Here is a 25,066-nt window from a genome sequence, read left to right as displayed (position 1 = left end):
GGGCAAAATACAAAGTACATTAGATAGAGCCCCTGCATTGGGAAATGTGAAATGTGGCACATGCAATGTTTGTTCTTTATGTGTCGAGTCGGACACACTGGAACATAACGGATGTAAGGTTTCTTCGAGATCTTTGAACAACTGTAGGAGCAAAAATATTGTGTATTTTCTCCGCTGTCCTTGTGGGAAAGGCTATTTACGTGAAACGGGCAGGGAGTTTAGAATTAGACTTCAAGAACACCGTTCTGCCATTCGAACCAGGAAGGCGAATGTCCCTCTAGTACCCCACTATATTGAAATGGGTCATAATGACTCAGATATACAGTGGTTTATACTGGAGAAGATTTGGTTGGGGGCACGTGGAGGCAACATGGAACAAAAAAGGAAATCGAGAGAGCAATGGTATATTTCGCTCTTTAATACAGTTCGTAATGGCCTCAACTCTAAGGAAGAATGGGATCGCTTGATTAGATGACAGTATTCTTCCTGTGGTTGGAGAAAAAGGGTTTTGCTATGAGTGACAGTTTGGGATTGGCGACATTAGGTTCTCGGTTCCAGCCTGCACATTTTATTAACATATTAGGTACCCTTTTAATTGCGCATTCTTTTGGATTTGGTTTTCCTTTTTATATACCTCTCCTTGTAGCTAGATAGTTTTAGTGGTTTCTAGCAAAACAGCACTTACTTATTGTAGATGAATTTTTAGGATGTGGACACCCGATTATTCTCTAGTATACACAGCACACACCATCGATCGAGAGCATTACGCGTTTTCGATTGTATTTGTGTGGACTAATCTATAGTGGAGTATTAGTCTTAGTGGAATCTGGAATAAGATCATTATGCTCTAATGAATACACTGCTGGTTGTATTATCGCAGCTGTATCGGGGAACTTTTCATCTTTTTTTCCGTTGTTTTGGTCGCCGCGATAGTCTGGCACTATGACCTGTTTTAGGCTAATCTCAGGGTAGTCTAAGATGGCCACCATAGTTGAATTACCTCGTGACTTCTGGTCTATTTTATGGCGGAGTATTAATCTCAGTAAAATCTGGGATTAGACCATTATGCTTTAATGAACACACTGCTGGTCGTATTACCGCAGCTGTATCTTTTGCCGCGGTTCCGGTACTTCTAAGATGTCCACCGCAAGAGTTTGGCACCCTGACCGATTTGAGGCTAATCACAGGGAAGTCTAAGATGGCCGCCAAAGTTGAATTCCCTCATGACCTATGGTAATACACTACACAGCTGTTGCGTGTTGATTGAGCCTGCCCATTACAAGTGAGGTATATAAGGCAGGATAGTTTTGGTAGGGTTGTCGAGACGCTTGGATCCAGTGAGGCTTTCACACTCGTTGAGAGGGGTGAGTGGAACGAAGTCTTTAGGTTTCTTTTAGCCTTTCTTGAGTCCGTTTTTAGGGTTTCCAGAGTAGTTTTCATTAAGAAGTAACCTAAGCATGAGTTTTAGTTTTGGACACTGAATGAACATTGGTATCACATAGGGCTCAGCGGTTGCGATAATAACTACACAGTTGTAGCATAGAACGTTTTTCACTTAGATTCATTATTGATTAAAAAAAAATTTTAGTCTTAAAAATTAATGTTTTGCGTCCACTTTTTGGAACTTAATATTTTGATTATAGCTCCACGTAAACGCTCGTTAGCAAGATGCTGAGCGTGTAACAAGGGGCTTCCTCCTTTTTTTATAGAATTCCGCTATGGAGCAGCAGAGGTGCTCTTTAGTTCCTGTTTGAGATATTGATAGAAGCAGGTAGTGCTATACTGTCACAAAGTGTTTGAGAGAATGATAGCTAGTATATGAATCACTTATATCGGAATTTCCATTTTTTTAGAAATAAAAGAATCTCGTGATTGATGTGAGACCGAGATATTATGAAAAATCTAAGGGACTGAAATAATTCTACCCCAGCAGTTCTTCACCTGAAAAAGAAAACAGAAACGTGGTAATTTATAAAAGTAACTCACATTTTTGAAGTATCCAATTTATTAGTGAGTTTAAGGCTAAAAATAATTACCATAGGGGGTATATATATGATAATACATATATGGACCTCTCTTTCAGATTCCTATTTCTCTAAACCTGACCCTAGCCAACACAGAATTACAGGACGGCAGGTAATCAGAACATTGAGATTGTTGCATGATATTATCTAAATGCTAGGATAGTGAGACTGTATTTTAATTATAAGTGTCTCAATCCCTTTAGAATCATTGGTCAATTCCTATACGACCCCACTGAATGACGTTTGTCCTTAGAAACGAGGGGGCAAGGATCCTTTGAGCATCTACTTTTTTGGATGTACCGTTCAACTTATAAGGTACATAAATGGATTAATAGAATATCAGTTTCTAATATATCGAAATAGAAGTGTGATAGTACTGTATGGTTATAATTGGTCTCTATTTGAACCATTTGGTATGAATGGGTTGTATGTAAAGTCACCATAAGAATAACACTGTTTAATTTAAAACTTTTTAAGGTGTAGGACTGGTCTCCTGACGGGATTAAATGGAGTAGGATAGATATGTCCTTACAAAGATTAATAATGTTTGATTTTTGGGTTTGATTAAATTTAGTTTTTCTGAATATGAATACATAATGTATAAATGTTAATGTTTTTAATGTTGATATTTTATTATTTGATTTAGATTGCACGTACACTCCTCAGGAGATTGTAATATTTGTCCTGAAGAAGGTGGTCCTTTATTTCTTGACTTCCACCGAAACGCGTCGACGCAAGTCTTAGAAGGCAGACTATAGATTGTAGTGACATCTGTTTTCCGAATAATCAAGTATCTGTATAACTGCTTAGGAGAATAGTTGATCCGGATCTTATGTCTTCCTGTTCAAGTGGATAAGAAAACATCTTTCCTACATTTTCTCCCCACGTTTTTTTACTGTTGAGTATCTATTGTATAGAACATCAATTTGTGTTTTTAACCTTTTTAACTCTGTTGCATAATCTTTGTTATTGTTTCAAAATATATGGCTATATTTCAATAAAATACATGGATTCTATTCATATGAATACCTGACTGGGTCCTGACTCTGGTGTCTTGTTCTGGTGACTGATTGGTTCTATATGTGAATTAGTGTGTGTAAGTTTATATGTGCCAAAAAGGGGAACTTTTATCTTGACTTTTTCCTTTTTCAGCCAGTTTTTCCACGCCGTTGCTGCCCCCGCGGCTTCTTTCCCCCAGCATGACCAGTGCGACCGGCCCAATCCAGCTCCCCTCCCCGCTCCCACCTCCCAGCCCTCCCCGACCCCTACTTAATGGCGGCCACAGCGCAGCCGGCACGCCGAAGGAAAGCCCGTCTGCGCCTGTCCGCGACACGACTGCGACCAGCGCCAGGAACCCTGGTTCTCTGCACCGCCAACGCTACGACCCAGTGGCACTCCACGCTCTCAACCCAGGCCACAACAACAACTGCAAGCTAGCATCACCAGCCGACACCCACGGATCCTTCAGCTGTCACCGCTGCTGGCACACCTGCTCACAGACCACAGACCCAGCGCAACCCGCCCGCAAGAACACAACCGAACCCAAAGACCCTGCAATGCATCCTCCTCAACGTCCGATCCCTCCACAAACACGCCACCGAAATCTGGGACCTCCTCGACAGCACCACCCCAGACGTAGCATTCTTTACCGAAACCTGGACCACCACCACCTCGGGACCGGACATCGCCATCACCATTCCCCAAGGATACAAGATCTCCCGGAAGGACCGCCCCATCCGCCCGGGAGGAGGAATCGCCATTGTCCACAAATCCACCCTCCGCCTGAGCACAGTCCGCGACGAGCCCACAGACCTGATGGACCACCTTCACTTCAAGATACTGGCCAGCCCTACCTCCACCCTCCGAGAAACCCTCATCTACCGGCCCCCTGGACCCCGCGGACTTTTCGCCAACTCCATCACGGACATCATCTCCCCGCATGCCATGGCGTCCAGCAACTACACCCTACTGGGAGACCTCAACTTCCACCTCGACAACCAACTGGACCCCAGCACCACATCCCTCCTGGACAACCTCCACAACATTGGACTCCGCCAGATCGTGACCGAACCCACGCACTCAGCAGGACACACCCTCGACCCCCTCTTCACAACAGGAAACTATCACCTTCCAGCTACACCACCAAACTCCCATGACTGACCATCGATGCATCCACTTCACCTTCAGAACACCCACCATCCACAGACACCAACACCTGCTCCCACGAAGAAACTGGACCAGAATTACCGACGACCAGCGAACCTCATCACTCAGCAACTCCACCCCAACCATCGCAGAAAATGACTACCCCAACACCGCAGCCCGAACCCTGCACAGATGGATCTCCGACAGCTCCAACACCATAGCCCCCCTCAAGAAAAACAACAACACCCGTGCCAAGAAAGCTAGATGGTTCACCACTGAACTTCGAGAGTCCAGATGCACTTGCCACCACCTCAAAAAGGCCTGGAGGAACACCAAATCCACAGAAGCCCACAACAACTTCAGAGCTGCCACCAACATCCACCACCAACTCATCATAAAAACGAGGAATCTCAGAATCTCCACTCATGCACACAACAGTATAACTCTTCAACATCATCAAGAAGTTCGCCCAACCCACCAGCGAGTCCACCGACATCCCTCCCTCACAAGACCTCTGCGACAAACTCAGCACCTTTTTCCACCACAAAATTAAGAGCATCTACGACAACTTCGACGAAGACAACCAACACACTGAACCCTCACTAACCACCCCCGACACCCTGAAGCCAGCGATCGACAACTGGACAGCCCTCACCATCGAAGACACACTGAAGACAATGAAGTCAATTCACTCCGGGGCCCCCACGGACTCCTGCCCCCACCACATTTTTAACAGAGCCGCCGACACAATCGCACCCATGCTCTGCCACACCATGAACCGCTCCCTGCAACCGCCTCATTCCCTGACAACTGGAAACACGCTGAGATCAACCCCCTCCTGAAGAAACCCTCAGCAGACCCCACCGACCTCAAAAACTACAGACCTATCTCCCTGCTCCCATTCCCAGCTAAAGTCATCGAGAAAGCCATCAACAGCCAACTCGCCACATTCATCGAAAAGCACAACATCCTCGACTCCTCCCAATCCGTCTTCAGAAAAAAAACACAGTACGGAAACCGCCCTCCTCGCCGCAACAGACGACATCCGTACCTTACTGGGCAAAGGAGAAACAGCAGCTCTCATCCTCCTCGACCTCTCAGCGGCGTTCAACACAGTCACTCACCGCACCCTTATACGCAGACTCCACGACGCAGGGATCCAAAACAAGACCCTCGACTGGATCCGCTCCTTCCTCTCCGGCAGAACGCAGCGGGTCAGACTCCCCCCCCCCCCCCTTTCTACTTGGACCCTACAGCTACCACCTGCGGAGTTCCCCAGGAGTCCTCCCTCAGCCCTACGCTCTTCAACGTCTACATGGATCCACTCGCCCCCATTGTCAGAACCTACGGACTCAACATTGTGTCATACGCAGACGACACCCAACTCATCCTCCCCCTATCCAACGAACCCAACACCGCCAGACAACTTACGAGAAGGCATGGAAGCTGTCGCCAAATGGATGAAAAACAGCTGCCTACAACTAAACACCAACAAAACGGAACGACACCTGGTGGCCCCCCGCCCTTGGAAGCCCGCCCGCCCCCATGGACCACACACGCAACCTGGGAATCACCCTGGACTCAGATCAAAATGGACCGCCAGATCAACTCTGTCTTGTCCTCCTGCTTCCACACCCTCCGCCTCCTACGTAAGACCTTCAAATGGATCTCCTTCGATCACAGAAAGACCACCACTCACGCCCTGGTCACCAGCAGGCTCCACAACGGCAACGCACTCTATGCCGGAATAAACAAAAACCTCACCCGCAAGCTACAGAACATCCAAAACGCCACCGCAAGACTGGTCCTCAACCTGCCAAGAAACTGCCACATCTCCCAGCACCTGCGCACACTCCACTGGCTCCCCATCGAAGCTAGAGTCACCTTCAAGATGCTAACCCACACTCACAAGGCCCTTCACGAAACCGGACCAGCATACCTAAACAGCCGACTCAAATTCCACGCACCCCAAAGGACCCTACGATCAGCCCAGCTCTCCTATGCCGTGGTCCCCCGCACCATAAAGATCAGGTCGGTAGGCCGCGCCTTCTCCTTCCGCACGGCCAGAGCCTGGAACGACCTTCTGCTCTACCTCAGACTGATAACATCGCTCCCCATCTTCGCAAGAAACCTCAAAACCTGGCTCTTCGACAGACCCCCTCCTTGATGGACTGGAACCTGCGACCCCGCCCCCCTTTCCCCCAGCGCCTTGAGTGAGGAGTCGCGCTTAACAAACACCTGATTGATTCATACCGTCCTTTGCCACTGCTGAAATTAGAATGTTTCAGGTACAGGAATCAGTGGACTCTGCTGTTGAAAGAAGTCTGCATCCTTGGACAGCTCTTGGCAAAGACCCACTGGGAGACACCGAGACAGAAAATTATTATCCTGTACTAATACTGTCAGTTTTCCATTGAGAACTGGAGGTACGTCTTGTTGCCCATCAAGGCCAAGTACATAGGTGCCCTGAAGTTTGCCCAAGCACACCCGGCGCCCACAGTCAGCATTTCATCCACAGTCAACACTATAAACGTCTTACCAGTGTTTTTCTATGAGAGTCAGCCTTGTTACACTGAAAAACGACATTGGAAAGTGAAACATTAATTATACATGTCCTACTTTTTAAATACTATGCACCCTGCCATATGGTCTGATAGAGCCTACCTTAAGAGTGACTTATAAAGTATTAAAAAAGGTAGGTTTAGTCCTGTCAAAAGAGTTACTTTGACAGTTCAAAATGGCAGTTCAAAACTACAAACCCATGCCACAGTGGCAGGTCTGGAGGCATGTGTTATCATGTCACTTTAATGGTGGCACAATATGTGCTGTAGCCCACTACTGACATTCAACTCACAGGACCTGAGGGGTATTGCATTTTGAATTTCCTTTAAGGGTCAGAGCACATGTACTGGGCACTGGACTGCAGTGTCCCAGTGTGCACAGACCAACACCCAGCAAGAACATCTAGCAAAAAGTGGGGGTAACCCAACAAAAATGGGGGGAAAAGAAGCATTTCCTACACCATGATAACAAGCCTGTTACTAATACAAAGATGCAATATGTAATTTGCAGCAGATTACGTATTACCCCAAATTAGTGTCTCACATTAGTGCCACTATTTGTGTAAATCAGACATTTAGAATATCTTGCAGTGCAGTCTTAAAATGCTGGTCCTGGATTGGGAAGCTCTGCAATTAGGCAGCAGTATTACTGAAGTTTAGGGAGGCACTGTCAAACTTGGTGAACCCTGCGCTAATGCCCAGCACTCTCCTTAAACCAGGCATAGAGATCTGAATGCACTGGTATTGTCAATAACTTATGCCCCTTAAACAAACTCCCACAAATACCCGCCCCAGCACTTTTAAGTTTAATTCCTCAACTTTGGATCACTTTGTTTGGGAGATACCATACATCTAACCATGATGCACTACTGACCTTCAGATTTCAAACTGGATTCCGCTTTTCTTTGTGCAGAAAGCTTCATTCATTGCACTGGTTTCACGGCGGAAATATTGGTGAAAACTCAATTGCTGCTCTATAGCCAAGTCAAAGAGAAGACATGTAGAGGAAGAAACCAAGAAATGTATTACTTCTTGAGACTTGAAGCTAAGCAGTATAATTCAATTGTATTATTTAGCCCTTAATGCTGGTATTCATCCTGCTACTAAGGAAAGGCAGGTAAAGCGACTCCATAATTTCCAAGGTCACAAACGTTTTATCAAGTGCCGAAGATGCAAAAATAACCTGTGTCTCTTGGTGGCATAGTACGGATTTCACCAACCCAGTCACTTTAAAAGGTAAGACTGCTGGAGGATTTTCAGAACTAAAATTTTTGCTGTTTTACTAAATAGCAACATTGTACTCAATCATCTATTGTATGCACCTCATCCACTCAAATGAGGGTCTTATAGAGTGGCAAGTCTGTATCCTACTTTTCACATTAATTTAAGTGTTAATAGAATAATATACATGTATTTAGAGCATACTATACACTGAATTGTCACCAAGTGTTTAGTAACAACAGGCATTGTTAAGTCTAACTGTGTGATCCTACAGAAATGTAACCGTTAACACAAAATCTGTTCAGTCATGGACAGTCAGTGGTTTAATTCCAGTTCTGTCAACTGTTTTGATAACTGGATAGATGTCATTACTACTGTAAGGCATAGGACTGCCTGAACAAATAGTTATCGAATGCCTAGTAAATCTGGTCCAAAAAAGGGAAAAATATACAGAGAAAAAATTATTTTGGAAACTCTCTTGGGCAAGAGAAGAACAGCCATAGAATAGCTCAGTGCAAGGCCGCCTTGCCTTCATAAGTGGATCAACATTTTGGTGGAGTGTTCAACGGCTGAGTAGATCCAAATGAAACGAGTGAGGATGAATGATAAGACTGCCTGAGGATCTTAAACTGTATTACAGACCGTGTAACAGGTGACCCCTGTAACGTAGGGGAAGTACATCCCATGGACCCCCTGGACATCCTACTGCAGTCACTTAATGCACCGGCCTGCAGGGTGATCTCTGTTCCGCTTTCATAAACAGGTGGCAAAACACAGAGACAAACTGACCAGCATCTTTAAACAGCTACGCCGCCTTTCAATGATGTGCATCCCCAGGCAGCCGTGAGTTTGGCGGTTCCCTGGGGGAAGAGCCTTATGTGTGATAGGGCACACTGTCCTTGTTTGTGCCCGGCGCACCAAGTTAAAGGTGTGCCATAGCACAAACAGGTAGTAAATAGTAACAGTGGCTCCCTAGGATTTCAGTAAAACGTTTAGTCACTTAAGAGGGTGGCTGACTGTGCCAAAACCTCCTGGGGAAAATAGACATATGACAATTTAACACAGAAAACATATTGATACTATGCAATCAGCTTGAAATCAAAACCAAACAAGTTGGTGCTCTGCGTGACGATGCAGTGCAACTGACCGGTGAGAATGGTGTGGAAGTGCCCAGCTGAACAACTATTGGCTGCATGAACAGCTCTTTTGTAAAATGCCGACCACAATACTGGCTCAGGCTTTTGAGTTGCACAATAAATATCTAGCCAATGAGATAAATACGTTGCTGGGAGAAAGGGTAGTGCTGTTCGCCAACAAGTTTGACTTAATCATTCATCTTCAAATCGTTTTTGTTTTTTAACACGTTTTGTTTACTTCTTTCTACATATAAAACCAGAATATCAGAGGGTTGAACACGTAGTTGGTAAAGAAAGCACTTGTCAAAACAATTAGCAGTGTTCTTGCCTGTGCTGCCTTTTTATGACCACTACGAAAAACATACTCTCTAAACTTTGTGTCAAATCAAACAGATTAAATGTTGTTCTGTGACATTCTTGATAAGTATTTCCTGCATGCACTAATGTTTGATAGTAGGTGTATAAGGTCTCAATTACTTACCTGCTAATTGCATTACTTTGAGTCCTACTCCCTCACTTCAATTCATGATGGTATGAGGCAGGATTACCTCCTTAGACACCACAACACCACACTTTTGCATAAAAAGCTCCTTCCCCCACCCCCATCAATCCTCCTGTAAATAACCAAGCTCACCCCAAGCAAAAACTCTGTTGGACTGGCACGAATCGGGAGGGCCCTATGAATTGAAGCAAGGGAGTAGGACTCGGAGTAGTGAAATTACCAAGTAAGTAATTTAGACATTACGCCAGCGCCCCTACCTTGATTAAATTCATGATGCTATGACATTTAGCAAGCAATAAAAACAGCGAGGCAACTAAGGATTATGCTAACAACCCCAATGCCAAGAACAGAAAAAGACATCATAGCGTTGCCTTCTGTTGCTTTAGAGAAGAAAACACCTTAGAACCAAGCATATTATCTAGAGACCAGGGAGGTTTGTGGGCCCCACAGCATGCACGGTACAACTCTGGCACCAAGCGACCAAACGATTGGGCTGGACAGATGTACTAACGGAGTCCACTCCGTTGTGGTACACCCAGAAATTAGGACTCCTGTGCCATCAACTGGGGTTTGACAAATGGGACACGATCGGTCTTTCCAATATAGGGCATCTTGTGAAAAAGGGCAAGGTCCTCTCGTTTCTGGAACTGCAGGAGAAATACGAAATGGCCCAGGGGGAGGTGTTACGCTACCTGCAAGTTTGTCATGCTCTAACGACTGTTCTTCCCGACTTTAGCAACCTTCAGGAATCGTCTCCACTTATGGACCGTCTACTTTCTGAATCACTCCCTGTCAAGGCAATCTCCTTAACGTACCGCAAGTTGTGTAATAACCCACCCGACCCTTTCCTAGCTCTTCGCAGCCGGTTGCAAGCCGACATTGGTGACATTGACGATGACTGCACTAATGTCGCCGGGGGAGGCAGCCATTTCACTTCGGCTGAGCTGGACAAATGTATGGTAGCAGAAAAAGAAGTATTTAAATGCAGAGGATGCCCTAAGAAATGGTACAGAAAATGGAGTGGGTGGAATGCATACCGTGGAAATCCTTGTATATCTCCAACTGTAGAATTGGAAACGGCTAAGGGGAAACATCTCACATTTTGCATGACTGAATGATTGTAAGATTATGTTCAGTAATCCATGCCTGATATTTTAAGATTCAACTGTCTGCAATTTATACCTGTGATGATTGGAATTTGTTACTAATAAAAAGATTTAAAAAAAAAAAAAAAAAAACATTGGGGCTGTGTATGGTTAATCACTGCTGCAGCTTTTCCATGCCCACCAAATCCCGTAATTTGTGCAGCCAGTTCAAATGTGATGGGATTGTGTCTGTTCCCAATTTTGATAACAGGACCTCTTTTGCCGCTCGTAGCGCCAAGGTAATGGTCCTCCCCTTAGTGGAAAGTAGTGGATATGTTTGGACATTGGGCAACCCCAGGAGAATATAGCTAGGGGAACGGGGCAGTTCGGTGTCGAACATCTGATCTACATCTGCCAGCACCTCCTCCCAGTATCAGTGAAGTTTAGGACCGTGCCACAGTAAGTGGGAGAGCATGCAGGAATGGCTGCACTGCTGCCAACATTTATCGTCCGTCCCTTTTTGCCTCTGGGCTTGATGAGCAGGTGTATAGTACTAGTAATGAACTGTTGTAAGCAATGTCTCTTTCCCAGAGGTCGTGGTGGCTGAGGCAGAAGATCCAGAGCAAGTAGGCCCCCAATTCACTATAAAAAAGGGGTTGTTGTACAGAAAAGGGGGAAGAGACCAGCCGTTCCAATTACTGGTCCCTCAACAGTATAGGGAAAATGTGTTGTTCCTTGCCCATATTCACCTACCGGGGGGACAACTTGGGGAGGAGAAAATGGAAAAAACTATTTTTGAGAGGTTCTGCTAGCCTGGTATTTATCAACAGGTCCGCAGATATTGTAAGGAATGTCCCATATGTCAGAAGAATAGAAGGGCCCTACCTATGAAAGCTCCATTGCAACCCTTACCCCTCATCAAGGAACCCTTCAGTAGAGTAGGGATGGATATAATCGTGCCCTTACTCCCCTCTCGCAGTGACTGTAGGTATGTACTGGTAGACTATGCCACTCGCTTTCCTGAAGCCGTGGCATTGCGATACCCCACTGCCTTACAGATTGCCATATTTTCCCGGGTGGGGTTTCCTAGGGAAATCATAACGGATCAGGGGACTCCCTTTACATCCCGATTAATGAAACAAGTTTGTCAACTGTTAGATATCAAACAATCCGTACGGCAGCGTATCATCCCCAAACCGACGGATTAGTGGAGAGGTACAACGCCACTCTCAAGACCACCTTAAAAAAACTTCTAGACCTAGAAACCAGCAAATGGGAAGGCATGCTACCTCTTGCTCTCTTTGCCATTCGCTGTAAAACACAGAGAAGTACTGGTTATTCTCCCTTCGAGTTACTGTATGGTAAATAACTGCATACATTACTAGATATGTTGAAGAAAGAATGAGAGGAAGAACCTGAAAGCGTCAGACCCCTTCCGGATTATGTCCTAAATTTAAAAACGCACCTACAGCAGATCCGTAGTATTGTAAAAACCCATTTGGAACAAGCTCAAGCGTCCCAGCAAGTACAGTACGATTAAAAAAAAAAAAGAAAGTACGTTGGAGGTGGATAAGTTTGTTTTATTGATGATGACCACCTCCGACCATAAATTGTTAGGACAGTGGCAGGGTCCATTCTGCATAATAGAAAGGGAGACCCCCGTAACCTACCGCCTTGAGATGGACCCTGAGAAAAAGGCAAACACCCAGATTTTTAACATTAATTTATTGAAGAAATGGGAAGGGCCCTTACCCGCGAGAGTAGGCCTAACTAGGTGCCCCGTTCCTTTATATCATCAAAGTATTGATGTTGAGTTGCCTGAAGCTCAAAAACAGGCATTGGGTGCCCATTTACGACCTCTTCAGGAGGTATTCTCCCTAAACCCCGGGAAAACCTCCCTGATAGAACACGCCATCACTACCTAACCAGGTAAACAGATAAAATTACGCCCTTATCACAAACCTGAGTCCTGTAGACAAGCCATAGAAAAAGAAGTACAACAAATGTTGCACATGGGGATAATAGAACCATCCAACAGTGGATGAAATTCACTCATTGTTCTGGTCCCCAAACCCGATGGGTCTTTCACGTTTTGAATTAACTTTCGGGAAGTGAATAAGGTATCCCAATTCGACTCATATCCGCTACCGCGGGTCGATGAAATGGTTGAGAGACTAGGAACAGCTCGCTACATAAGCAGCTTGGATCTATGTTAGGGGTATTGGCAACCACAAGACAGGGAGAAGACATCTTTCTCCACCCCCAGTGGCCTGTATCATTTTACTATACTTCCCTTTGGGCTACATGGGGCCCCCGCCACCTTCCAAACATTGATGAACACAGTGCTTAAACCTTGTGCCGCCTTTGCCACGGCTTATATGGATGACAGTCATTAACAGCTCTTCATGGGAACAACACCTAAGCCATCTGACAGAAGTCATTCACGCCCTAAAGAACTGGGGCTTGACTATAAACCCAGCTAAGAGAAGGTTAGCAGCAAGGTCAGTGAAATACCTGGGTTATCTCTTGGGGAGGAACTCATAAAACCACAAGAAGAAAAAATAGCAGCCATCGCTTATATCCCTGTTCCTCAGACCAGGAAAGAGCTAAGAGGGGGAGGAGGAAAGGAGCCCCGCCATCCCAAGAAGAGAAGAATACCAGCCGGAAAGCAGAGCAGACGCCGTTAGAAGAGAGGAGGAAACCAACAAAGACATTGAGAGTTGATCTGAAGACTGGTGGACATCCCCGGAGGACGCTCTCATGCAGGAGAGTTGCAGCACCCGTGGTATGTGACTAGGGAATGGGAAGGGAGTAAAAGGTTGGGGAGGGTATTGCTAGGGGCACAAGGGGTATTCCAGGATGTTTTTTTTTGTAGGTATGCCTGCTTATTACTCCACTACCCGTGCATCTGGACCACCCCTTTCTTAAGAGCACACTTATCGTTGGTCTTTTATGGTTTTGGCCCTATGGGCCCTAGTGTTTTGCATGCACCCGACCCTCTGGATAGACACCACGCATCTTGGGCGTAAACCCGATCCCTGAAGATAAGGGACCGGATTGCAGCCATAGCACAACTGTGACTTAGAGTTTTTTTTTTCTTCTTGTTTACTATAGCTTTTTGCACTCTTTTGTCACATAGCACCTCAGCACTCCCGGGGATGGTGAAGGTCTTCACCCTGAAGAACTTAGACCTGCGTGACAGTCATACTTACCGCCTTCTTCTTCTTCTCTTCTCTCGGTAACTCCTGGGGACGTCCCTACGCTGAAGCTCTGGCCTAAGGGAAAGAAGACCTGAAAGAAAGAAAACCCACCGAAGAAGAGAAAGTCCTGACTGTGACGTTTTGTTTTTTCTGTCATCACAATTGAGTCACACATTAAGCCTCTGAGATTCTTTTTCCGCCCGTCCCTCTCACACTGGTATTGTGGCCTTGACCCCAGGATGAGATGTACACTCCCAGCAGATAATTTCTGCGTGGGAGCCAAAGTATCTTTCAGATGTGGATTCCAGCCACAGCTTGATCTAAAAACCACCAGTGCTTCTCTGTGAGTGGACGTTGCCCTTCCACGTGGAAGCATAGCTGGGCGGCCTGACAGTAATGCAATAGGTGTGGTACACCCAGCCCTCCCTCTGCTTCCGGAAGATACATACAAATCTAGGCCATTCTGGCACACTTACCTTTCCAGGTAAAAGATTCTATACTCAACTGCAGCTTGTTTATCATAAAGGTAGGCGGTTGTAATGGCATCACCTGCATGAGATATAGGATTTTGGGCAGCAGTGACATCTTCACATCTGCTATTGGTCACATGAGATGGGGGCCCCGTGCCAGCACTGAATGAGAGCCTTCACCAAGGTCAGTAATTCAGAATAATTGTGCAAGACAGAGGCTTCAATGGTGGTGAATATACCTATGCCCAGAAAGAGGATTCCCTGCTTAACCCATGTAAAGGGGAATTCTGTTGTAAGGTATGTCTGTTCGTCATGCGGAATGGTGATGTTTAGTGCTTGGGATTTGGAGTTGTTCACCTTAAAGCCGGAGACTCCGCCAAATGCTTCAAGTTCCTACAGCAGTGGTGGCAGTGACTGGTGGGATTTAGTGATAGTTAGCAGAACGTCATCTGCGTAGAGAGTTATTTTGTGTGACTGGTCACCCATCCAGACTCCCTCTATTAGGGGGTGTTGTCTAATCATTCTGCCAGCTGCTCCATGCAAAATGCAAACAGGAGTGGGGAATGTGGACACCCTTGTCGCGTTCCCCTAGAGATTGGGAATGTAGAGGATAGGGAGTTATTGGCTCTGACTTGCGCTTGTGGGTTTGCATACCCAGCCCAAATCCATTTCTGAAAACGTGGACCCAGCCCAGAGGCGTCCAAGACCATGCAGAGAAATTGCCAGTGGACTCAATCAAACGTATTCTCAGCTTCTATTGAAAGAAACAGTGTTGGAACCTTAGACCGCTGGGTCTCATTCAACAAATGTAAGAGGAGCTTAGTGTGATCTCCACAAGTGCGTCCCGGTATAAGCCCGGATTGGTCAGGGTTCACCAACCCAGGCATGTGTTGCCCTAATCTACGAGCCGGAATCCCAATGAAAATCTTAGCATCCACATTGTGCAGCTATATATGCCTATAGGATGCAAAACTGAGGGTCTGTACCAGGTTTCAGCAGAACTGTTATTATTGCAGCACACATGGAGTCTACAAGTGTTCCTGTGGAGCTGAAAGAGTTGTACAACCGCGCCAGCACAGGGGAGATAAGCTCTGCATACTGCTTATAAAAGCCCAGGGCTTTCTCTAGCTTAAGTCTCCCTATTGCCTCCGTTACCTCCTGGTCTGTTATGTCAGCTTCCAATGGTTCCGCTGTTGATTCGGGGAGTGGTGTTAGCTATAACTGCGTCATCTAAGGAGCAGCCCGCAGTGAGGGGCGTGTCCTTCTTATGCACTTGCGCACATAATTGGCCAAACTCCTCTGCTATGTCCTCGTCTTGATTTTCTAATCCTGGCCTATCAAGTTATGTATGCATTTAGAGTACGTTTGGACCCTCAGTCTATGTGCCAGTAGCTTCTGAAGTCTTGTTCCCCCTGCATAGTATTTCTGTCTCGTTCCGAGCAGGGAATGCTCCGCCATAGCCAAGTTGAAGGCTTTGAATTGTTTCTGGGCGATAGTCAGCTGTCTCCGTGTTTGGTGAGAACCCGTCTGTCCGTGTGTCTCCTCCAACACCCTCACCTGCATTGCCAGTCTGTCGCAATTTGTCTTGCGCTCCCTATTGACCTGCTTAGCTATGGCTATATATGTTCCCCACACCACTGCCTTGAGAGCGTCCCATAGTGTCGCTATTGTTGTATGTGGTGTGTCATTAATCGCAAGGTAGTCAGCAATTGCGTGCACCACCTCTTTAAATGCAGCTTCGTAGAATAGCAATTTGGGGTTGAGACGCCACATGTTGATCATTCACCAAGCAAACTCCAACCTCCTCTCCTGTTCACTGGAATACGCATGCTGCGATCCTGAGGAGAACTCCAGTGCTAGAAGATGAACCTCATTAACTGACACATGTGCAACCTTGCCCAGGGAACTAGAAACACTGTAGCCACCAAATCTCCCTGCATCCATGATGCCATTCTTGGTGCACTTATTGTATTTATGTTTTGAATGTGAGAAAGAATCTTTTCAATCTCCTTTCTGGGATAGATTTGACTTCTCCCAATTCACCAGAAGGTCTTGCTCCTGCTTTTTCTGTCAGACAGGCCACCAGATACCTGGCTGCACAAGCCAAATGTTTAGGTAAGACTGAATGAACATTCCCTCTTGGTGTAAACCATCTCTAGAGGCATGGACACTTTTGTGAATACCCTTGCTGAGGATTTTAAACTGAAGGGTAGAACCATGAATTAAAAATGCGGATCCTCTACAGCAAACATGAGGACTCACTGATGAGTGTCTGATGGGAATGTTGAAATACTCAACTTGAAAATCAAATTGAGGTTCGAAAATTGTGCTTGTTTACCAGAGGAACGATGGACTGTAAGGTGACCATACGGAAGTGAGTCGTTTTTATTCAGGAGTTTACCCACTTTAGGTCTACAACAGGTTTGAAAGTCCCTGAAACTTTCTTGACCAGGTTAAGAATTGAATGCTCCCTGGCCCTCATCCTCCTTAGATGCAAGGATTATTCCTGCCTAGTTCAGTAACAATTGCATAAGCCCTCTGGAAGAGATTGTTTCTTCACAGGATTCCTTGCCTCAGTGTCACAATCAACCCTGTGTCTAGTGGATATTCCATACATTGTAATGCGTAAACCATGCCCGATGATATCCAGTACTCATAAGCCAGATGGACAGCGGGAGTGCTGTGAACGCTGCCGTTCGCGCTGAAGCAGAGGCGTGAGCAAAGGACCATAGGAGAGTGCTGGGGACTTGTGACACTGCCTCTCCCCGCAGCGACCCTGTACGCGAGATCTGCAACCGGAGAGTGGTGGCGCGTGAGCCCAGTGGACACCTTGGAAAGGAACTCAGTGGCAATCAGAGACAGGATCGGAGGTCAGTGTGCGAGGCCCCTCCACCCCTGAGAGCACCATATTGTTGAGAAGCGCGGCTGAGGCGGCAAGTACGTGCAGAGTGCCCGAATTACGGCGGCGGCGGCGGCTGCACTGATCTGGATTCTACAAGTGGGGATACGGTGTGAGAGAACTGAGTTTGTGGGGTCCTGTGCTCCGGGCCCTTCGACTGGCAATCACAAGGAAGTCCCGAACACAATACTGTGGGGCCCTAGGCCGGCTGGGAGAAACCGTGCTCTTCCCAGGGGTGAGATTGGCCCGGGCATCTCCATTGGCAGGCTACTTGAAGGAAAGGGGTCTCCATGGGCATGAACCAGACCTGCCATTTGGCTCCCTAGTCACTCTGCGCAAGGTGCAACTCTCCCTTACTTTCTACGATTGGGGTCATATCCGGCTGACCTGCTGATCTGGGAATACTGGATAACTGAAGACGCATCGCCGATACAGGGGAAGCTGAGGAGCCGTCCGGAGCACACTACCAGCCCCAGAAGTCCGAGCGCCCGGCCCAGCAGCAGCGTCACCGCCCCCTGTGACCGGGCATTGATTTAAAACAACTCGCGCCTCCCGCAACGCGGGACGCGCGCGGGTGTGCGCCGGGCAAAGCCCGGGCAAAGGGCGGGCCGTCTAAGGCCGTCCGAGGACGTTGGAGGTCGGGTCGGGCCACCCCCCCAAATTCGAGTGCACTGATGACATCGTATTGACTGAGATCTGAGGTACTGTGCCACGCTAAAAGGCTCTTTACAGTTTTGGAGGGGGCTTGTGACATTTACGCTCCATTACTATTAAGACTTCCATAAACTAGTGTGTGTTTCCTCTGTGTTTGTGGTAACTCCTCCAGTTGTGGATCGTGTACTATGGGTAAAAGGAAAGCTGTAGAAGGAGGATCCATGGCCAGTAGTAAAAAGGGTAAAAAAGCGAAGAAAAGTATTCACTCTGCCATGAATTGCGTCCTGACAAGAATTGAGGGGATAGTTAATGACTGTGAAGATTCGCTAGTTGGTGGGCAGGCGGAGGATCAGTTAACTAAAACACCTTCTAACTCTACTCGCACGATCCCATCTATGTTCCATACTCAGTGTTTGATTAAACAGCAAAGTATTATCTCACCCCCCGACATAATCACCTCTGACCCTCAAATATCATCTAAACAGACCGTGGGCACTATGAATGGTATAGAAGGAGATTTAGACACTCCTCATTGTGCCCCCCAATCCATCTTATGCTCTAACAGGTTTGCCCCCCTTGATCCTGATTTATTTCAAGTAACTAGCTCTGTCGCAATACTTGCTGAGGATTCCGAGGCCCCAGTTACATCTGATGCTGACTCCTTAGCGACTCTTTTTGAGAGAATTAAGAAATTAGAGGAGTTAGTGGGGGCCCTTACCAAGAGGGTCGAGAGTCTTAGTTTAGGTCAAGCACCCCCCCCGATTTCTCCTCTACCACTACCATCTTCTGGGGCAGTTCCCTGCAGGATGAAGCCTGCTCCCCCAAAGCCAATTCCTGCCAAAACTAATGCCGGTCATGTACAGGAGGGGGCTCATAATGCGGATATTACATCTAGAATAAACGGCCAGATTAACTCATATGCGGATATTACAAGATGCCCAGACCCAGCAAGCACACAGAATGTTAAGACCTTTAATAGACGCCCCCCTCGTTTCTTTCCATCTCATAGACAGGGCAATAACAACCAACCACTCCATTCCCCAGCCAATTCGGCAAATTTCCAACCTGTGCACGCCAACTCCTCTGTCTTTATGTCCCATGTTCCAAAATTGTCACCAAGGTCCACCTTTGAAAACAGTGTATCTCTTCACAACAAAGTCATACACTGGTTGAGACATGTTAGAGGGTGTAGATCAATCATTAGAGAGGACATCACAAGGGCAAAAAGGCTATCACGGGCGGATGCTTCTACAGATTGTATCGAGATTGTGTTTGGGGACCCTGTCTTAGCAGAAAATTTATTACTCCTGGAGTTTAGGTCATCTCCTCCCGCTCTCTCTTCAATCCAGGTTCGTAGGTTCCCCGTATGGTCTGAACAGAGGGGGGGACAGGACTCAGGCTTAGGACAGGTGGATTGACTAACCAATCTCTACATGACTTCCCCTGCACATATTTTCACATCTCATTTCATTGGGGGGCTGGATTCAAACACTATTCCCATCCCCAACCTGTCCTCAAACGATTTGGGTGAAACAATTGATACTCTGGTAATCAATGAGGGATGCCAAGATAGTCAGGTGGTGGACTTGAGGACCCCCCTAACCCCTGCTCCCTCGAGCGTTATCAATTTTTTATCATGGAACATTGCGGGGCTCGGGAAGAATCTCGCAGATCCTGTTTGGAGCGATTTCATCGACAAGTTTGATGTTATCCTCTTTCAGGAAACCTGGAGTTTGGTACCCCTGCATAGATCAGGGTTCATCACTCATTTTGTCCCCGCAATCAGATCCATAAGAGGACGCCCATCGGGGGGTCTCCTAATTTGGATTAACATCAACTTGAACTGGGCAATCAAGAGGCATGTAATTACATCTCGCGACCTCCTCCATTTATCCATCAACGGGGTCGACGACCAACCCCCGCTTGAAATATTCAACATCTATGCTAGGGGGACCCCTGGAGCACGGGAAAGCTCTGCTGTTTCGGCTCTTGAGTCCGAATTAACAGCATTCACTTTCAAGGTGGATGTCGTCGTTGCCGGGGACTTTAATTGCACTTTTGAGCCCCTGAGCAGCGACGACATCCTGGGCATTGGAGATGCCGACTCTAAGCAGGGCATACCCCAACTTACTCTCCCGCCAATAAAGAAATGGTCTAAGAGGGCTCTGCAACTTAATGCGCTAACACTGGAGTTCAATTTGAGGGCCACAAATGGACGAACTTGCTCAGATGGTCAGGGAGCCCCTACTTTCACGAGGACTAGAGCTCCCTCGCGCATTGACTACATTCTGTTGGGTATCGAGCTTTGGCCAGATCTTATCGACATGGAAGTAATCAACAGGTGTGAGAGCGATCACAGCCCCCTGTCCATGAAGCTCAAGCGTGAGTCTGTTACTACTTCCATCGAGCATTCCAACAAACAGAGGCCTGGGGCAAGAGAGGTTGTCCCGACCAATTGTAATAGGCGTCTTAAGTGGCCAAGGGTGGTAAAACGCGAATTGGACCTGGGAAAAATAAAAAGGATAGTGGAAGAAGGCTCTATAGCCCTGGATATACCCAGGGGGTGTCTTTCACAGGCCCCTTCTCCCCAACACTTCTTAGAGGTTTATCACCAAACAGTGACTAGGGTGGGGAACTTTTTTGTGATGGAGGAAAAGGGGGACCGTAAGTGCCCTCCCCCCAAATCAGAAAACCTTTGGTTCTCACAGGACTGCAGGGAAAAAAGACAGATTCTATCCGAAGCCATTAAACATAAGGTTCAACCGGCCATTGTTAAAGCCCGAAAAACTTATTATGAAACTATCAGGAAGGCAAAGAGACTATGGGAGGAAAGTCATTGGCAGGATTTAAAGGCCGCTGCCTTACAAAAAGACTCAACTCCCTTCTGGAGTCTCATTAATGTCCGGTCCAAGGGAAGAGCTGACCCAATCCCCAATCATATAACGGGGAGTCAATGGCACCAGCACTTCTCTGTTCTTTACTCTTTTGGGGAAAAAATGGCTCCAGAGAACCTGACCCCGGTAATTGAGAACTTGGTACCCCTGGAGATAGAGGCCGCGTTTGGTCTATCAGAGGTCCTCTCTGCAATCAATATGATTGCCCCAGGAAAAGCAGCAGGACCTGATGGCCTCCCTGGCGATCTCTTGCTACACGACAAAGACCTATGGGCAGAATTCATTCTACGCATTTTAAATAATTTAGCTTTGGGATGCCCGGTCCCGGATTCTTGGAAGGGGGCGGAGGTGGTGGCCATTTATAAGAAAGGGGATAGGGGGGACCCTGCCAACTACAGACCGATTAGTTTAATCGATGTCCTACAAAAAGTGGTCGGCAGAGTCCTCCTCACTAGAATCAAGACCTGGATAGATGAGGAGGGTATCCTGAGCCATTTTCAAGCCGGTTTCAGGGAGGGGGTTGGCACCATTGACCAGGTCTTCAGATTTTGCACCATACATTGGAAATCTGTAATTATTGAAAAAGGCAGCCTGTATTTGGCTTTTATTGATTTAAAAACGGCCTTTGACCTGGTCCCACGATTACAGCTGTGGCAGGTCCTGTATGACTTGGGCATCCCCCCCCTAATCTTGGACCTCCTCAAACGCCTTCACGAAGGGAATTTTGCTAAAGTCCGATGGGGGCATCAGGGACAGCTCACAGAGAGGATTACCGTCGAGAAAGGAGTACGCCAGGGCTGTGTTTTAGCCCCGACCCTGTTCTCTCTCTTTATAAATGGGGTGGCAGACCACTTGAGAGAGGACACGGTCGATGCACCAACCCTGTGCGGGGAAAAAACACCCACCCTGCTCTTTGCTGACGACACTCTGTTGATATCTAAAAGCCCTATGGGCCTACAAAGATTGCTCTCCCGCTTCTCCCATTTTTGTGACACCAGGGGCTTGAAAATAAACACTTCTAAAACCAAGCTAATGGCACTATCACCCTCTAGAAATTTTAGGAATAATATTAAGCTTAACGACACTATTCTTGAGCTAGTTGAGGCTTTTGATTACCTTGGAGTCAGGGTAAACAATAAGCTAAAATGGGCTCCCCATCTATCGAAAATGCTTCTTGCCCATAAGAGAGCCTCAGGGGCAATAGCGAAACACCAGAGACTCTCTTACACCAGGCCCATTGCTGCGGCAGTTAAGGTCTATGAGGGGAAGGCAATGCCAGCTGCCCTATACGGGGCGGAACTGTGGGGGTTCGAAAACCTAACAGAGCTGCTTAGATCTGAGAATAAGTTCTTCAGAGACTTACTGTCGCTCCCTCTGTCTACCCCACTAGTTCCTCTCCGTTATGATCTTGGCAGACAAAACATTAGCAATGTAGCCAGGCTGCGCCCATTACTATACTGGGCAAGGCTCCGGAGAACCCCTGAACTCCTCCACTATGCATCTGCCCTCGACGAGCTAATAAAACTTGGAGCTGAGCGTAAGATCCCTTGGGTATCAAATTTGAAAAAGGAGCTCCAGAAGATAGGTCTAGAAGAGGCCTGGGTAACCCAGCTCCCCCTACCCAAATCTATGATAAAGAAGGCTTACTGGGAATGGGTTATGACTAATACCCTAAGAAATCAGGGAGGTGAGCTAACTTTGAATTTCCTGGATGTGAAACCTGCACCTAGCATGGAACCGTTTCTTGACATTATTGAATCTCCTGAAGATAGGTCCCTTTATCTCAAGATGAGATATGGTACACTCCCACTCTTCGAGTTTCAATCTAGATGGAGCACGGCACCCGTAAGTCCGAAAGGCTGTCCCGGTTGTGCCTCGCCCTTGGAGTCTACTGGTCACTTTCTGTTTGCATGCAAAGCATACCGGCAACCAAGAGCGAGATGGTTGACACCGGTTTGTAAAAATATGGGGACCAGGTCTGCCAGGGTGGCATTGCGTATCTTGATCTATGACACATCAGTCCCTAGTGTCATCTGTGGGACTGCTAAATACCTGGGCTGGGCCTGGAGGATTAGACGCAAGCTCCTTAAGGTGCAACAATTTTAAGATATAAACTTATCCCTGTTGCCCATAAAGAATACCATTGCCAAAGGTACTGACAAATGGGGGTCTTTGTTTACACTGTATATGCATATTTATTGCCATTTTTTACTGCTTTTAATTGTATAAGGTTCAAAGCATATAGTTGTAGTGGGTTTTTAAAACTGTTTTTATATTTATTGTACCAAACTTTTATGATATTTTTGTAATATATCGAATAAAGTAACTACAACAACATAAGCCAGATATAGTCAGTTCCCAATCCTGAAGAAAGAACTGAATTCTCGCTTCTACAGGGGTTCCATTGCTGTCAGGGTGACTTATCTTTTGATACTGGTTGCTTGGATAATTCTCCCTTGTAATAGGACTTTCTTTGTTAGTGCTTTCTCTTAGGAGATGATTTAGCTGAGAGACCCCAGGACTTCTTATGTGGAGTGGAAGATTAATACTTATACAGCAGTTCATGCTTATGATCTTTAACAGCCTTAGTGATTATGCTATCCAGTTGAGAACCAAATAGCAGGTTGCCATCAATTAAGAGGGCAGTCAGATCTGTTGCACAAGTTTTCTGTTAACACATCCATAGATTCCTTCGCACTGAAACTACTGCACCTGTTGCCATGACAGTAGCTTTAATATCAGACTACATGTCTACAACAGACTTGACTGCAACTCCAAAGCTATTAGTAGGTTAGCACAGTCCGTACCTTTCTGCAAGGCATCCCACAACTTATCAAAGTCTCTGAACATGTATTGTGCAACATAAGCAGGGTATGGTTCCTGATTTTAAAGCCAAATTTTCAGCTGAGAAGGCTTTCTGCAAACCTGATTCAACCTTATCTGTTGCATTCACTGGGGAACAATCTTCTGGATTCAAAGATGTTCTCCCGATTAGCTTTGCAAGAATGGCATCAACCTAATTTGAATAGGGGAAGCTTCCTCGGATTGTTCCATCATATAACGTTTTTGAAGGAATCTCAGAATATAGAGCTTATCCAAACCCCTCCACTGAGACAAAACCAAGTCCTTAATCTTGCTGTGAACAGGAATTGCCAGTGAATGAGGCTGAACATATTGAGAGAAAAGATTGCATTATCCCCCTCAGGTTGAAAGCAGTAAAACTCAAATTTCCCCTCACATGCGACATGATCTCAGTCATTTCTTTGTTTCTAATGTATTTTCCAGAAGATGTTGTTGGGACATCTAGCTCTGAAAGGCCTGACAAAGAATGCGGCAAAGGAGATCTTGTCCTTTTGGACTGGAACTTCCTCAGAGGCTTGCTGGATAAAGCTTGAAACTGCCTCCTCAATCATTTGCTGGACCTCCTCAGAAGTCATAAAAGAAGGAACATCAGGCTGAGAAGACTGCGAACTTGGCCTCCTTGTTGGTATCTGGCCTTCATCCTCCAATGAGGTGTATAGGACATTCTTCCTCTTAGCACGTCTTTTACTCCCCATTGTGATACGCCAATAAAAGAGAAACACCCAAGGAGACCGTATATATCTGCCAGAGAACATGAAGATAACCAATAAATACCCTCTGTGTTTTGCACAAACACCAATCAGTAAGGGGCACAAGTCAACCAATCCAATTTGACCACAAATAAGTCTTGGAACATATATAAATATATGCTAAGTGCCCCCCACCGGGCCTCTACCTTGATGCAGGAACTTTTTCCTTCAGGCGAAAAGAGCAGTTCCCTCTGAACCAGAAACAGAGCCCCAGCCACACAGAAGCTGATTGGACACTGTCCTGGTATCTTCCAAGAGACCTCCCACTATGCGAAGAAACAAGATGTTTCTCCAAGCATTGTGTTGCCCCGCAAAAAACACATCAACCTTGAGACCGATCCAAAATCTTCTTCGGCAAGCATAATAATGCAGACTAGATATTACCACTGCCAGCAGGTATAGTTTCTGTCTGCGAGACAAAACAAATATAGGAGCATTATTGGCAGGAAGGGGCTTTTTATGCAAAATATGTGACTGTGGTGGCTACGGAAGAAATCCTGCCTCACACCGTCATGAACTGAAATGAGGAAGAGACACTAATGTATGGGAGATATATCATCTGCACTAAGAATGCTTACAAATGCAATTTAATACCAAGCAGTTCTTTTTTATACACAAAGCTCCACCATAAGCTGTATGGAGCCCACTTGATGAAAGATTCTCT

At 46.3% G+C, this 25,066-nt stretch overlaps 1 protein-coding gene across 4 annotated transcripts in view; it reads right to left on the bottom strand.

Moving 5' to 3' along the window:
• The window catches only part of LOC146789955 (uncharacterized), a 90,871-nt gene that overhangs the window by 25,442 nt on the left and 40,363 nt on the right, over nucleotides 1-25,066 (bottom strand). Inside the window, exon 2 of one of the 4 annotated variants that reach the window (XM_085628269.1) lies at nucleotides 7,605-7,699. The exons of 2 other annotated variants lie outside the window; for them this stretch is intronic. The gene's annotated coding sequence lies outside the window, so the exon portion shown is untranslated. Of the gene's footprint in view, nucleotides 1-7,604; nucleotides 7,705-25,066 lie in introns of all 4 variants that reach the window. One more of the 4 variants, XM_085628268.1, reaches the window with a different exon arrangement.

The sequence above is a fragment of the Triturus cristatus genome, chromosome 10 (assembly GCF_964204655.1).
Source record: "Triturus cristatus chromosome 10, aTriCri1.1, whole genome shotgun sequence".
Classification (NCBI taxonomy): Eukaryota; Metazoa; Chordata; class Amphibia; order Caudata; family Salamandridae; genus Triturus; species Triturus cristatus.
The sequence above is the reverse complement of the archived record's forward strand: the minus strand, read 5'-3'. Positions and strand labels throughout refer to the sequence as shown.